The sequence below is a fragment of the Cnephaeus nilssonii genome, assembly GCF_951640355.1.
Source record: "Cnephaeus nilssonii genome assembly, chromosome: 7".
Lineage (NCBI taxonomy): Eukaryota > Metazoa > Chordata > Mammalia > Chiroptera > Vespertilionidae > Cnephaeus > Cnephaeus nilssonii.
The window spans coordinates 21,543,518-21,557,412 of NC_137078.1; the positions used below are offsets into that span (position 1 = coordinate 21,543,518).

Genomic DNA, 13,895 nt, shown 5'->3' on the forward strand with positions numbered 1-13,895 from the left:
CCCACCCCCACCCTGACCTTCCAGTGGGCTTCCGGCTGGCACATCCGACAGAGGGGCTGGATTTCTAATCCCCACCTAAGACCTCACCATCTTGGCTGTTCTTGTGAACTTTAGAGCAATCACTCTGTTATTTTGGCACATGGAGATTTGACTCCACAGTAATTACCTTGCAACCCACAAAAGTAATTATAAAATCCAATAATTATCTTCTAAACAAGCCGTAACCCCTGTGGTGGCTCTTGGTGGGGGGAGTTCCTGGCCCCCTCACTTCAGTTCTTCTGTTATTTCAAGTCCAAGAGCAACCTCCTCCAAACAGTAGCACTGCTCCAAGTTCACGAGCGGAAAGATAGAGGAGCAAGCAAGAAAAGGGGAAAGCAAAGCCAGGTGTAATTCTTCTGGTGACAGGAAATAAAGTTTAAAAAGGACTAGAAGCCTGCCACGAGGGCATCACTGGTTGGTTGGAATTCCTGGGAGCTGCCCTGTAGTGAGGCCTCCAGATCCTGAAGGTGTTCTCAGTCAGAGTTGGCACCAGCATTTCCTGGCACAGAGGGAGGGATGAAATCTGCCACATAGCCAGTCACCATCCGTCTCTGACAGGGAGGCATGTACCAGAATTAGGTTCTTTCATGAGAGACTTAGAGTCTGTTTATGGGCGAGTGTTTGGCTGACATATGCAACATATACTGTAGATAACTTTTATTTCTATGTTTGGAAACTGTCGCTTGTCTGATAAGCCAGACTACTCCACATGACGAAAGAATGTATAGAGAAGCAGATCTTGGTGACAGGGACCATTGCAGATCCGCTCCGTTTTTAAGAATCGCCCTCTCCCATTTTCGGTAACTCCCTGATGTGTGAGTCAGCCTGCCAGCCCACTCAAAACACCAAACAGGCCCCGGACAGAAGCTCGTCATCCCCCAAATGAACACACAGTGAAGGCTTCCCTTGCCCAACACCCTAATGTTTTCCTGTCCAGAATGAATTTGTGCTGCAGTTTCCTCCTGGCCATGACATGAATTATTCATGCACTATTAAGCCGCCTGTGGTCAGAACACTACTATCCAAAGTAAAACTGTATACAAACGAGAGGTTTTAATATTTGCAGCTGAGTCCTTTGCGGTGGAAATAGAGATGGTGAGCTACTGGACCCCTCCCATCCTTGTCCCAGGTCTTTGAGGTTGAATCATGACTGAAAAGGCAGATTTCTTGGGGTAAGACAGTAGAAATAGCTTGGAGTACCTGCTGAGGGTAGCAATCATTAGGCTGCAGGCCTAGGTTAAATTTTCAGGAAGAGGGGAACATATACAAAAGGGAGCATCTACATTCAAGAAATAAAAGACAAACATATAGCCAAAGGAAGAGTTGTTCTTTGGAAGAAGAAAGCAATTATCTTAGAAGATCCCCAAGTACCAACCAGATGAAAGGGGGAATGCTCGGGTTCAGGCCAGGGAGGTGGCCTGTCCTCGCATGGTGCCATAGGGTCCCAGAGCTTTTCAGAACCACAGTTTAAAAGTTGTTCTCCGCTCTACTCCATTTAGATGACATATAATATATTGTGGAGCGATTATTGTATTTCTAAAATATAAAGATCAGCTCATAACAGGGGATATTATACCCCACATTTTAATTCTTTGAAGATGATGAAACCTCTAATAGAACAGCTTGAGACAATAATGTATAGCCGAATACATTATAAGTTATTCATGTGAGTGTTTGTGTGTGGTACACCGAACATAGAGTTAGTTTTAGGAAATATATATATATATTGACTAAATAATTATATTATACCATGCATAAATGAGTAGGAATACAACATTTTTAGATTCAAATTATTTCAATGGGAATGTTGAAGTTAGTGTCGACATTAATAATCACGTGTTAAATAAAGGCAACTGCTTACAATGGAATTGGATCAGGTGTATAGTCTCTTTTGCTCCCTTCTTAGCATTGCTGATGGTTCTGAAGTTCACCAGGGGATCTATAAGCAAGTGTTGAGGACCAAACAGGAATGATATTCAGCCTTTAAACCATAAGTATGACATATGGGCCAGTGTGTGTTACTAGCTCAAAGTACATAATTCACCATGAATGAAACGGCACAAATTTACTCTGAAAATATCATAGCCTACAGTAAGATTTAACTAGGAGGATTTCTGCCATGATTTTAAAAAGTAAACAGGCCTTATTTTTATTACAAATCCTAAGAGTACAATTCCTGGCAGTGTTTACCAGACAGGAGGAATTAGCCTCCAGGGGCGGGATAGGAAAACAGAGCACCCTCTGGGACTTAGGCACAGACTGGCCTCAGACAGTCGTTCAGGCCTGGCCTCTGTTTTCCTTCTTGCGAAAGGGGGTGAAGGATAGGAGGAGGACGGTGCTTCTTTTTCCAGAGGGTCTGGAGACTGTCCAGGAGGCATGTGGAACATTTTCAAACATCGAACACACAGGGTGGTGTCCTGCTTTTCTATCCATGGTGCTGGCCTGCACATTCAAAGGGAGGAAGGAGGTGAGTGTCTCCTCCCTCCGTGCTCTGCTCTCTGTGTGTGGAGATGATTGGTGGGAGGATGGCTGTATGCCTTTAGGATGGGGGAAATGATAGTCGTTTTATCTCAAGGTGAAAAAGTAGAGGGATCCCCTGCGTTAGGTGAACAGATGGCAGAATCATTGCCGCTACACTGCATCTGCCTGTGCATGTCCTCACCCCCACACTCAGCCTAGCCTTTCAGACTGTTCAGGTCACAGAGCTATGGCGAGCCCTATAGAGCAATCTGCCGAAGGCTATTCTAGAGGCCAGAGTACTTGCTGATGGCCATTCCTCCTGCCCAGCAGAGGAAGGCTGCACACTCATAAGCAAGGATGGATGGGCTGAGGTCCTCTAGGAACACCAGATCCTCTTCAGAATTCACAGTTCTCTGCTAGTCAACTATTTCCATAGATGTCACAGAGTTATAAAAATGAACAAACCTGTCTGTGACTTAGGGATAGAAGATGTTAGCGTGGGTTAGGGACTAGTCAGGAGGTGGATGGGAACATTGAGGTACTTTGCACCACAACCTTTGGTCTTAATTGGCTCCCTTGCTTTTCTTCCTAGTGGATATTCAAGGTATATTCATAAGTCGTTTGGTTCCTCCTCACTCAAAAATTTAAATTAGCCCAATTGCTTGTGGAAAAATACTAGTAATACTTTTTCACCTGGGGTCTAAATATGTTGAGGTCTGTACTGTTATAACCAATGCAAGGATATAAGGTGGGAGAGACAATTTCTTCATGCCATCTGGAAATCTGGTCTGCCCGAATTCCAGCAGAGACCAGCAGGTGCTGTCTTTCTGCCAGAGACTTCCGAAGTCGAGGGCGGCTGTGTCAGCTTCTCTCTGTTCCGTGTCCCAAAGCAGCTCTGATTACAGTGTGAGGAACTTTAGAGTTCAAGTTCTAAAGTTCAATGTTGAGATTTTTGTCAACTTTAATGAGCTGTTTCCAAAATGGGTTCCACATAGCACTTGCTCCATTGGGTGGAAATTGATGGTATGGGAAACGTTTCAAGATCAAACTTATTTGGAAAACTGAGCTAAGCAAAGTTAAGTAGACTGTTTCAGTCTCTGACCCCTTGGTCTGCCCATGTGCACTGTGAAACTTCAAAAACAGAGTGTATGTACTTCTTTTTTTTTTTAATATATTTTATTGATTTTTTACAGAGAGGAAGAGAGAGGGATAGAGAGTTAGAAACATCGATGAGAGAGAAACATCGATCAGCTGCCTCTTGCACACCCCCTACTGGGTATGTGCCCGCAACCAAGGTACATGCCTTTGACCGGAATCGAACCTGGGACCCTTGAGTCCACAGGCCTACACTCTATCCACTGAGCCAAACCGGTTTCGGCAGAAACAGAGTGTATGTACTTCTTTACCCAGATTTATTTCCTAGCACACACTGGTTTGGGCGGTGGGGAAGTGCAGCCCATCACAAGTGGCAGACACACTAGAGGAAAATCAATGGGCTGTTTTGGAGTCCTCCAGTAGCGCTCATGGATTTTTCCTTCCCACCAGAAGCTGTTACCACGAAACTTCACATAGTAACTGAGAAGAAATATTTTCACTTTTGCTGACCATTCAGTGATTTTTGTATTAAAAATCCATAACTATAAATTAAACTATTATATTGATTGCACCGGTGGTTCAGCCAGTTCAGGAATCAGGGACTTCCTCCTTTTCCCTGGTCAGGCTGAGCAATAGAACGGACGGCAGAGCTGGGCTTCCAGAGGCCTTGTGATCCCAGTGTGGGGCATGTTAGGTCAGGCTTCTCAACTTCAGGACTGTTTCGTTTTGGACTGATTATTCTTTGTTTGCAGGGAGTGGTGTTCTATGCATTTCGGGATATTTTGCAGCATCTGTGGCCTCTGCCCACTAATAGCATCCACTGTCTTAAAATGTACCTGGGATTTGTTTCAGCCAGAGGTGGTAAGGGGCAGAATAGAGACAATGCCTTTGAAAGAAGAGTTTATCACTCACTGTTTCCTAGAGGAGGAGGCACACCATGCCACGTAGGGCCGGCCGCAGGGGGAAGTACCAGGGTCATTCAGGAGGCAGAAGGACAGAGGGGAGAGCATTTGCAGGGGAGGAATGGGAGAGTCAGGGTAGGCAAGTTTGAGCAAGCTTAGGATTGAACAGTGGGAATGCTTTAGACTGGCATAGGGCTACAGAGGTGGTCTTTGGTTGTCAGGTACCTGGCCCTGGGGTGATTTAGGACATATTAGCTTGGTATGTGAGAGTTAGACAAAGGAGGCGTCTGGGGTATAGGCTTTGGATTGGTTGCTTTGCCTATGAAAGGCAGCAGGCAAATTGTTCACTGTCCCTGGGAATTAGCTAGCCCTGGAAGGGGCAGCTTCTCAGGGCCTCAGGGTGTCAGAGCATCATAAAACAGAAAATATAGAACACATGGTTAATATACCCACCTCCCAGCTGTGACAGCCAAAAATATATCCAGACATTGCCAATGACCTGGGGAGTGTGTGTGCGTGTGTGTGTGTGTGCGTGCAAAATGACCCCAGGGTAAAAATCACTGATTAAGGGCCAAAGTGGGTAGTGCCAACTATGAGTGAGTTCACCAGAGCAGGAGCTCAGTGTGGACTAAAGCCCCGGGAGAAGGCTTTGCGTGAGGATGCTGAATTTGATTGGCAGCAGGAAGAAGGGAAGACATCCTAAGTGGAAGGATTCACATGAACAGGAACAAAGTGGGGGGAGGAGTGAAGTATTCACTTACTCTCTGCCAGGCTCTGACAGGGATGGGATTTATGTACTTAATCTTCCCAAGAGTCCCATGAGATAGGTCCTATTTATCTCAGCTTGGCAGAAAAGGAAACTGAACGTCAGAGGGATTAAGCCACATGCTGGGTCTCACCGGTAGTATGTGTTGCTGTTTTGATTTGAAATCAGGTCTCTTTTAATATGACTGTATTAATATGATTAGAAATAATGTCAGGTAAGATTAAAGGATGTTAACCTACAGACAGAAGTGTCTGGACTTAAAGGGCTGTGCTACTCAGAATGATGACATAGTCTTCATCAGGTGAGTAATATGGTAAAAATAGTATCTTGGTCTCTCTTGCAGCATCAGCTGTGCACCAGGCACAGGGTATTGGTTGGAGGTGAGCTGGGCTGCTGTGGAGCTGAGCAAGGTCAAGTAATCTGGGTGTGATGGTCAGTACTTGGCCAAGGGTGGTGCCAGTAGGTTTGGCAGAGAGGTTTCCAGACAACAGGGATATAAGAACTGAAAAAGAAAAGGTTACTCTATTATGTCTGAGACAGAAAGCTAGAAGAATGGTGAGCCCCTCCCACCCATCCCCAATGGGAAGGGCATCAGTTATTTATATTTGGATGGCAGGCCAGCTGGGATCTCAGAAGCATGGTGAATTGGGGCTCTCTTAAAGACTTGAGTTTAGTTCATTTCCATGCCTCATTTTTAATTTTCATCATAGTGTATACTCATACTAAACTTACTAAGAGCCAGGCGTTGCTCTTCGATTTACACATATGAACTTGCTTATTACTCACAAGGACCTTTAAACATGATCTCCACATTGCAAATGAAGAAACCCAGGCTCAGAAAGTTGCTCCAAACCTGGCTGCAGGGTCCCACTCCAAAACGCATGTGGGTTAATGCTCAGCTCCCAGGCACCCAAGGCAACCTTGTCTCCTCTCGCTGCTCAGTACACGTACGGACTCCTTGGTTTTCCCATCTGTGAATTGAAGAGGCTGAGCTTGTAAATCCTTTTAGCTCTACCATTCTGTGTCTGAACAGTTACTTACTGAACAAATCAGACATAATTCTGTTATTTAACTCAAGATAATGGAGACCTTTTTCTTAAACCGAGAAATGGATTTTCACATGTCTTTTTTTTTTTTTTTTTTTGCCTAGTCCCTAGTTAGCCATATGTGTACCTCAGTTTCCCCTGCTCATCTGCGAACTCCTTGAGGGCAATGTTGTGTTTTACTCATTTTGAATTCCTGGCACATAATGTGTGCCCAGTAGAAGATCAGTAAATGTTTTTGCATTTAGTTTTTGCTTTTTAATGATTTCAGACTGTGAGGAAATCAGTTTTAATAAGTTTCACTTGTATAAAATTACTATTATTCAGAAAAACTCTTTGCTAAAGAAAAGGATAGTATTAGCCATAAAGATGACTATGAAAATAAAAGCAGGGGGTCATACTTAAAGAAGGTGAAGCTACCACCTAACTGGAGAAGTATGTAAAGGACCTCCAATGCCTAACAATATGGAGTTCAAGGTGGAGCAGACATTACTTACTATGGAAGAGTTCAGGCAGATGTTGGCAAACTCCTGCTGTAAAGGGTCAGATCGTAAACATTTTAGGTTTTTACCACATGGCCTCTGTTGTAACTGCTCAATTCTGCTTTTGTAGCACAAAACCAACATAGGCAACACATAAGTGAAAGAGCATGGCTGTCTTCCAGTAGCATTTTATTTACAAGGGAGGAAGCAAGTCAGATTTGAATGAAGGGTCGTGGTTTGCCAAACCAAGGTGTAGACCCTCAAGAGTGGCAGAACAGAGCACAGATCCCAGGTGTGCCTCTTGCTTTCATCAAGGAAGCGTCAGTTTCTGCATCTGTAACGTGGTGACTAACAACATCTACACCAAGGGCTGATGGTAGGATTAAATGAAACAATATATCAAAGCGTTTGGCAATGAACCTGCATATAATAAGCACTCAGTAAGTGGTGCTATTATTATAAATAGTATTGATCGTCTCCTGGCTTTTTTCTTTTTTTCTTTTCATTGTACTAGATTAATTCACATTGAATTCAGACTTGTGAGTGCTATGGTCAAATGTTTTATTTTCAGTCCCCTTTTTCTTTCTCCAGACTTCTTGAGTTTGAAGAATAATAAGGAAAATGATGCCATAATACCTTATAATTATCCTACCAACTAGGATTGTTATAACTATAAAATTCATGTGTAGTAATTCATATAGTGCCTGGAACATAACACTCAATATATTGTAGCTAGTAGAAAGAGGAAGAAAAGAAGTTGAAAATGTAAGATTTTCAAATGAAGACTAAATAAATTCACTAATTACTTAGAAATCTTGTGGAATTTCAATTAAATAGGAATTCCGATGGGGAGATTTTAGCCTTCAGTGTACATAAACAACTTAGCTTTTAACACTTGGAACCAATTAATTGCTTGGTTTTGTTAATCAATGATTTCCTAAAGTGGAATCTATTGCTCATAAACCAGGAACTTTAAAATTAGTCAAACTATTTGCTTTTTGAAATGAGCTGTTTATATTATAACCGCAACAAGATAAGTCACACATGGGAAACAGCTGTCTGTTGATAGGGACTAGTCTTCTGAGCATATTGGAAAATTCATGAATGGTCACACATGAGCTGAGCCAATGATTGTTCAGAACTACATAGAAGAGGTGAAAGAATTTATCCAATTAGGCCTGGCTTTGTTCAAGTCTTTTGTTCTAAGCCGAGGTATATGGAACAGGTTTTCTCAACCTTGGTATGATTCCTATCTTGGGCCAGATAATTCTTCATTATGGGAGGTTGTCTTGTGAATTGTAGGATTTAGCAGTATTGTGGTCTCTACCTACTAGATGCCAGTAACAACTCGCCAATTGTGATAACCAAAAATTTCTATAGCTGTTGCTAAATGTTTCTCCTCAGTTGAGAACTACTGGTATGGATTAAACAGTGTTTGGAGACATCATGTTCCAATAGATCTAAGCATTTACTTATTACTATGGAAACATATATGCCAGAGCAATCAAAATGTTCTTAATTTCAGATAATCTGACCCATTTACTCAACATGTATGCCTAAACTTGGAAGCACACATAGGCCGATTTTCTTAAATTTGAAAATATGGTGACCATCCCTATGCAGTTTGTCTTTTTAGGCCTTAAAGTTTGAATGCATTTATTGTACCACCATTCATTTTTAGTCTTTATGCATTTTCCTTAGGCAGATAATTATTGTTTTCATGGTGGTTGATGGCATTAAATGTAATTATATCCTAATAGTGATATAAGTCTGCCATTAGTTTAATTGAAACAAGTATCTTTTAAGACTTTAATAAATGAATCAGTATAAATTTTTGGTTTTGTTTTTTCCATATTGATGCTAAGGTAAAGCTTTTTGGGTGGCTTTCTCATGTAACATGACCAGTGATTGATTTAATTATGTATCACGTTTTATGTGGCTGCAAAATGATGTTCATTTGGAATGCATAAGAGTATTGTTTACCTGTACACCAGCTACATTCCAGCACATTGGCTATACTACCTAAAGCAAGTTCATTTATCTTTAGGGTACATTTCACTTGTAAAATAAGGCTGATACTACTCATAATTTAAAAATAAGCATCAAAATTATCAATTTTCTTTTAAACTCACATTTGCCCAAGGAATATTATGGTAGCAAGCAAAATGAAATCAAAGTTTGTACTTCTTTTTTTAAATATATTTTTATTGATTTCATGGAGGAATGGAGAGGGAGATAGGTAGAAACATCAATGATGAGAGAGAATCATTGATCGGATGCCTCCTGCACAACCCCTACTGGGGATTGAGCCTGCAACCAGGGCATGTGCCCTGGACCAGAATCGACCCCAGGACCCTTCAGTCCACAGTCTGACCCTCTATCCACTGAGCCAGATCGGCTAGGGCAAAGTTTGTACTTCTTAATAGATCTTACACCAAGTGCTACATGGAAATGTGGCTGTCTAGCCTGTAATAAGATGATAAATTATAGGGAATATTGAGAAAAGTGTCAGTATTTAAATTGTGTCGTGAAAATATTTATGGGTGGAAAATGTATATTATTTTCCATATCACTATTCTAAGTCTATGGAATTTACTAGTCTAATGAAATATCAAATTTTCAGCATTGGGTAGAGGAATTTAGGAACATAATATTTTACCTAATTCTGTAGAACAATCACCCACGGAGATACTTTTCTGGTATTATATAACTTGGTATAATTTTGCCAAATTATTCCTGGACTATTCTATATTTACCATTTATTAAAGAGGTACATTTTACACTGGACATCAGTACCTTAAAAAGTAATTGTGGCTCATAGTATTGAATATTTTTAAAATGTTGGCTTTCCCAAAACAATTTTTAAAGCTCAACCTATTTATTTTTTCCTAAATCTGTTTTAAAGTATTGCTCTCCCTACAATTTTATAGCATTTAAATACAGAAGAGGAACCATATAAACAAATGAGAAAATATCTGTATTAATTTTAAGCTCTCAGTCCTTGTGAGATCATGGCATGGTAGAATAAATACTACTGTTGCTGTGTTTACAACAGTATTTTCTGGATAATTCTTATTAGTATGTATAGAATATCCATTGTGCCTTGGTGTGATATTTAATTACTCTATCATGAATTTTTATATTGTTTGAGAACTTGGATGATAATATGAGTAGATATGTTTGTTGTTGTTTTATGTTGCTATTTGGACTTTCATTTTTCTTTAATGTGCTACGGTGTTAATCTTAACTTGCAACTACATTTTTAAGGAGAAAAATCAGCAGAGAAGAGCAACTGATTAACAACCAAATTACCTAACATTTCTGCACAATAGCATTAACGATAGCGTTGGTGCCTGTTCTTGTCACAGAAAGAGCCTGTGGCTCCCACCCCATCAGATTCCAAAATAGGAATAATACAAAAATCATCTTTAAACTCTTGAACATTAGATTTTGAATGTCAGCAAAATCTTTACCAAATTTTTTTTTGGGGGGGGGGCAGGGAAATGATTTGGATGAATGAAGTAAGGATAGTGTTCCCTCTGTCCAGGCTCAACTAAATTGTAGACATGTAACTATTTGAGGTTATTTTTTATTTTAAAGATTTAATAACTGCATACACTTGACTTATCCTATCTATTGTTATGACAGGACTATACAGAGAAAGTATTGATGCTAGAGTTTCATGAGCATGTTGTCACCTATGGGCACGTTATTTTGAAGTGTATCATTAAATAATCGATTCTTTCTGTATAAAAAACTAGACAAAAAAATTAAGATCATCATATAATGCTGTTTGTTTCCAGCTGTTTATCCTACTTGGTTGGCCTCAAAGCCAGAAAGGACAATGCTATATGTGTATGGATTCAGTCTGTCAGGATTATTTTTAAATATATTTTTATTGATTTCAGAGAGGAAAAGAGAGGGAGAAAGAGAAAAATCATTGTTGAGAGAGAATCATTGATCAGCTGCCTCCTGCATGCTCCCTACTGGGGATTGAGCCCGCATACTGGACATGTTCCCTGACTGGAAATCGAAAAGTGACCTCATGGTTCATAGGTCAATGCTCAACCACCGAGCCATGCTGGCCAGGCTGTCAGAATTTTGAAGCTTAAACCATACAAACCTAACTACAAGCACAAAAGTTCCTCCAATTTCTGTAGTATGAATTGTTCTAGAAAATAACTTTCTTGGTGCTATACAGATAGAGCTGATTTGCCTTCTTCCTGTCCCACAGAATGCCTAAACAAAGTGCTAGTTTATGGTTTTTAATAAAATCATCTATATCTTATACTAAATATAACAGAGCAAAAGTGGCTGCAGGAAATATTTCTGCTAAAACTTCTTCATGACCTATCCTCAAATAATTCTGAGAAGTTTCTCCATATCTCGTCTCAGCCTTGGGATGACTGTGCAGGTGTGTGTGCGTGTGTGCATGTGTCCCACAGGAGTGTGTGTACTTCTGAAGAGCACAGGCTCAGCTCGGTCTGATTCACAACACCGCACAGAGAACAAATGCTCAGAAATGTTAGTTGAATTGAACTCATAAAAGGTGGTTTGTTTGGAAAGCCAATTTTTATTAATGTACTTAATATAGACTTTTCTCCCTGTGACCACTTCCCCTCATGCTTTATCTTAGAAGACCAGTTATTGCTCTGTTGGTTTACTGAGAAGGAGGTCAAATGGACAGTTACTGTTTTCCCCTCAGTGGCTGAGTTCTCCAGATAATTTTAAAAATCCCATTGTTGGCTTGGGGGTTGGAGTTGTGAGTACTATGTGGTATAGAGAGACCTATTTGCAGATAAGTATTCCCTTAATAACCTGGCTTGACCTTCTGCATTGAGTCTTTCTCAAATCCATTCAATTCTGTAACTGCATCTAATTTTTAAATAAGCATCAAGAGAACAGTTATATTTGCATCTGAGCCAGTATGAATGGCAGAAGTTTACTTTTCTGGGTAGCCAATGCCATGAAATAGATCAAGAAATTACCTTCAATGTTCCTTGAGGGATAGTTCAACAAATATCAAATGCTGTTAGAAAAACCTGTGGAAATATTGACATCATGGTATTCAATTTCATTCTGCTTAGTGGGTCTACACCAGATCTTGGGCAATTTCCATATAAATACATACCCCTAAAGCCTTCAAAGTATTCATGGAGTTTGCTTTGCACATTGTATGATAACATTTTGAATATATTTGAATTATTCTGCTTTACTGGTCAACTTAACCATAAGATTAAAGTCCAAATTATTTTATTTCATCCAACACAAAAATTGTAGCTATGTTTTATTAGACCAGCTAGTGGGCTCTGTTGTTCTTATTAGTCTGTAAAACACTATACTTCCATTTTACATTAGAGTGCCATTTTCATGTAAATTAAATCTGTAGAATAAAGATGAATTTTGCATCCAAGTGAATTTGAACTTACTTTATTATATAACCTCCTCTCATGAAGAGCCTCCTCCTATGGCCCCCTCCACTATTTACATAGGAATTGATCTCCTTTCAAAATACAAATATTCCAGAAAAGTTATGTGATTGATTTTTTTTAAACCAGCAAACTATTTTAGTGCACTGTTCTAGTTTATGTTTTAGTAATTCCTACAAGTCCATTTTAAAATGCAAGGAATTTGCTGGGTAAAACAAAACAAAAAAAACATTACTAGTGGAATATCAAGGCAATTATTTATTATATTTGAAGTGTAATTTTTATGATGAATTTATAACAATAATATTTGTTGGTCTAGAAACTGTATTAGGCATTTAAGTACATTATCTTATGTAATACAACAACTGTGGCTAGAAACTGTATTAGGCATTTAAGTACATTATCTTATGTAATACAACAACCCTATGAAAAAGATATTAGGTCCTGAGGCTCATGTGTATCCACTCCAAGACCATGCTTTTAAAGCTATATCATTCATATCCCAGTGATAGCCTCTGGTAGGAGTGGTAACATTCAGTTATCAGCAATGCCTTTCTGCACTCTACACTCAACCACAGCTACACTAAGTACCATTTGTAGCTCTCTATTAGACTTAAACACAAATGCAATATTCACATTACAATAATGGCAATATACTTTACATAATATAATCACAATAGCTAATATGATGGATACTCTACTAGATGTTATTCAGTCTTCATAACAACTTAAAAAATAGGGTTTCTTATTTTGTCTATTGCCCATGGCTTGTGGATGGCAGAGATGGGATTAAATCTAATCCTCACCCCAAACCAAAATTAGAAAATAAAATTATAGGGAAGTTTAAGATCATCTATGACTTTATGACCCAAATAGAATGACTTTTTAGCTGAGTTTCTTCTTGCAGATCCTATGCCTATGCATAGATAGATACATAGATAAGTAAGTAATTACTTTTTTAGAAAAATTGAATTATATTACACACAATACTTGGCAACTTACTTTCCACTGAACAAGAAATCATGACAGTCTCTTCCTGTCAATAATGAGAGATATCCATCATCATTTTTTAATGGCCACATAGTCGTGCATTTGATGGTTGTTCCTTAATTTAGTTCATCAATCCCGCATGGTTGGATGTTTGGGTACTGTCTTTTTATGCTATTAAAATACAAATGAAATTTAGTTTGTGATGTCAGCCTTCAATAATATCTCAAACTTGACTCAAATCAGTAAATATCTTGTGGTTTATGAAATAAACTTTTGTGAAATGCCAATGATCAAGTTGAAGCAAAGGCTTAGTTCAGTTGTATTTGAGATGACATTTATATCCAAGACAAATCTTTCAAGAAACATTAGAGCCCCTCATCTTTCCCTTGCATGTAAGAAAAATTTCCCTGTGTCATTTCTTAACTATGGCTTGGAGGTAGACACTGTTTTCTATTCCATAGCCTACTTCCAGCCATAGCTCTACCTAGAAGTAACTTGTTTGTTCTTACCATAGACATTCCAGGAGATGAGAAATATTATATATACCCAAGCCAGAGTCTGTCCTCTTTTTCTATGAAATATTTATTTTTTCATTTATTCAAAAAATATTCAGTGATCATTTCCTCTGTGTCAGAGTAATCAATTTAATAGGAGCATGTCAATTAGGATGCTTTTTTTGCATCAGTAAG

At 39.3% G+C, this 13,895-nt stretch overlaps 1 protein-coding gene across 5 annotated transcripts in view; it reads left to right on the forward strand.

Moving 5' to 3' along the window:
• Positions 1-13,895, forward strand: part of PHACTR1 (phosphatase and actin regulator 1) — a 287,668-nt gene that overhangs the window by 64,472 nt on the left and 209,301 nt on the right. The window contains exon 1 of one of the 5 annotated variants that reach the window (XM_079776165.1): positions 2,449-2,506. The exons of the other annotated variants lie outside the window; for them this stretch is intronic. The gene's annotated coding sequence lies outside the window, so the exon portion shown is untranslated. Of the gene's footprint in view, positions 1-2,448; positions 2,507-13,895 lie in introns of those variants that run through there. 5 annotated transcript variants of the gene reach the window in all.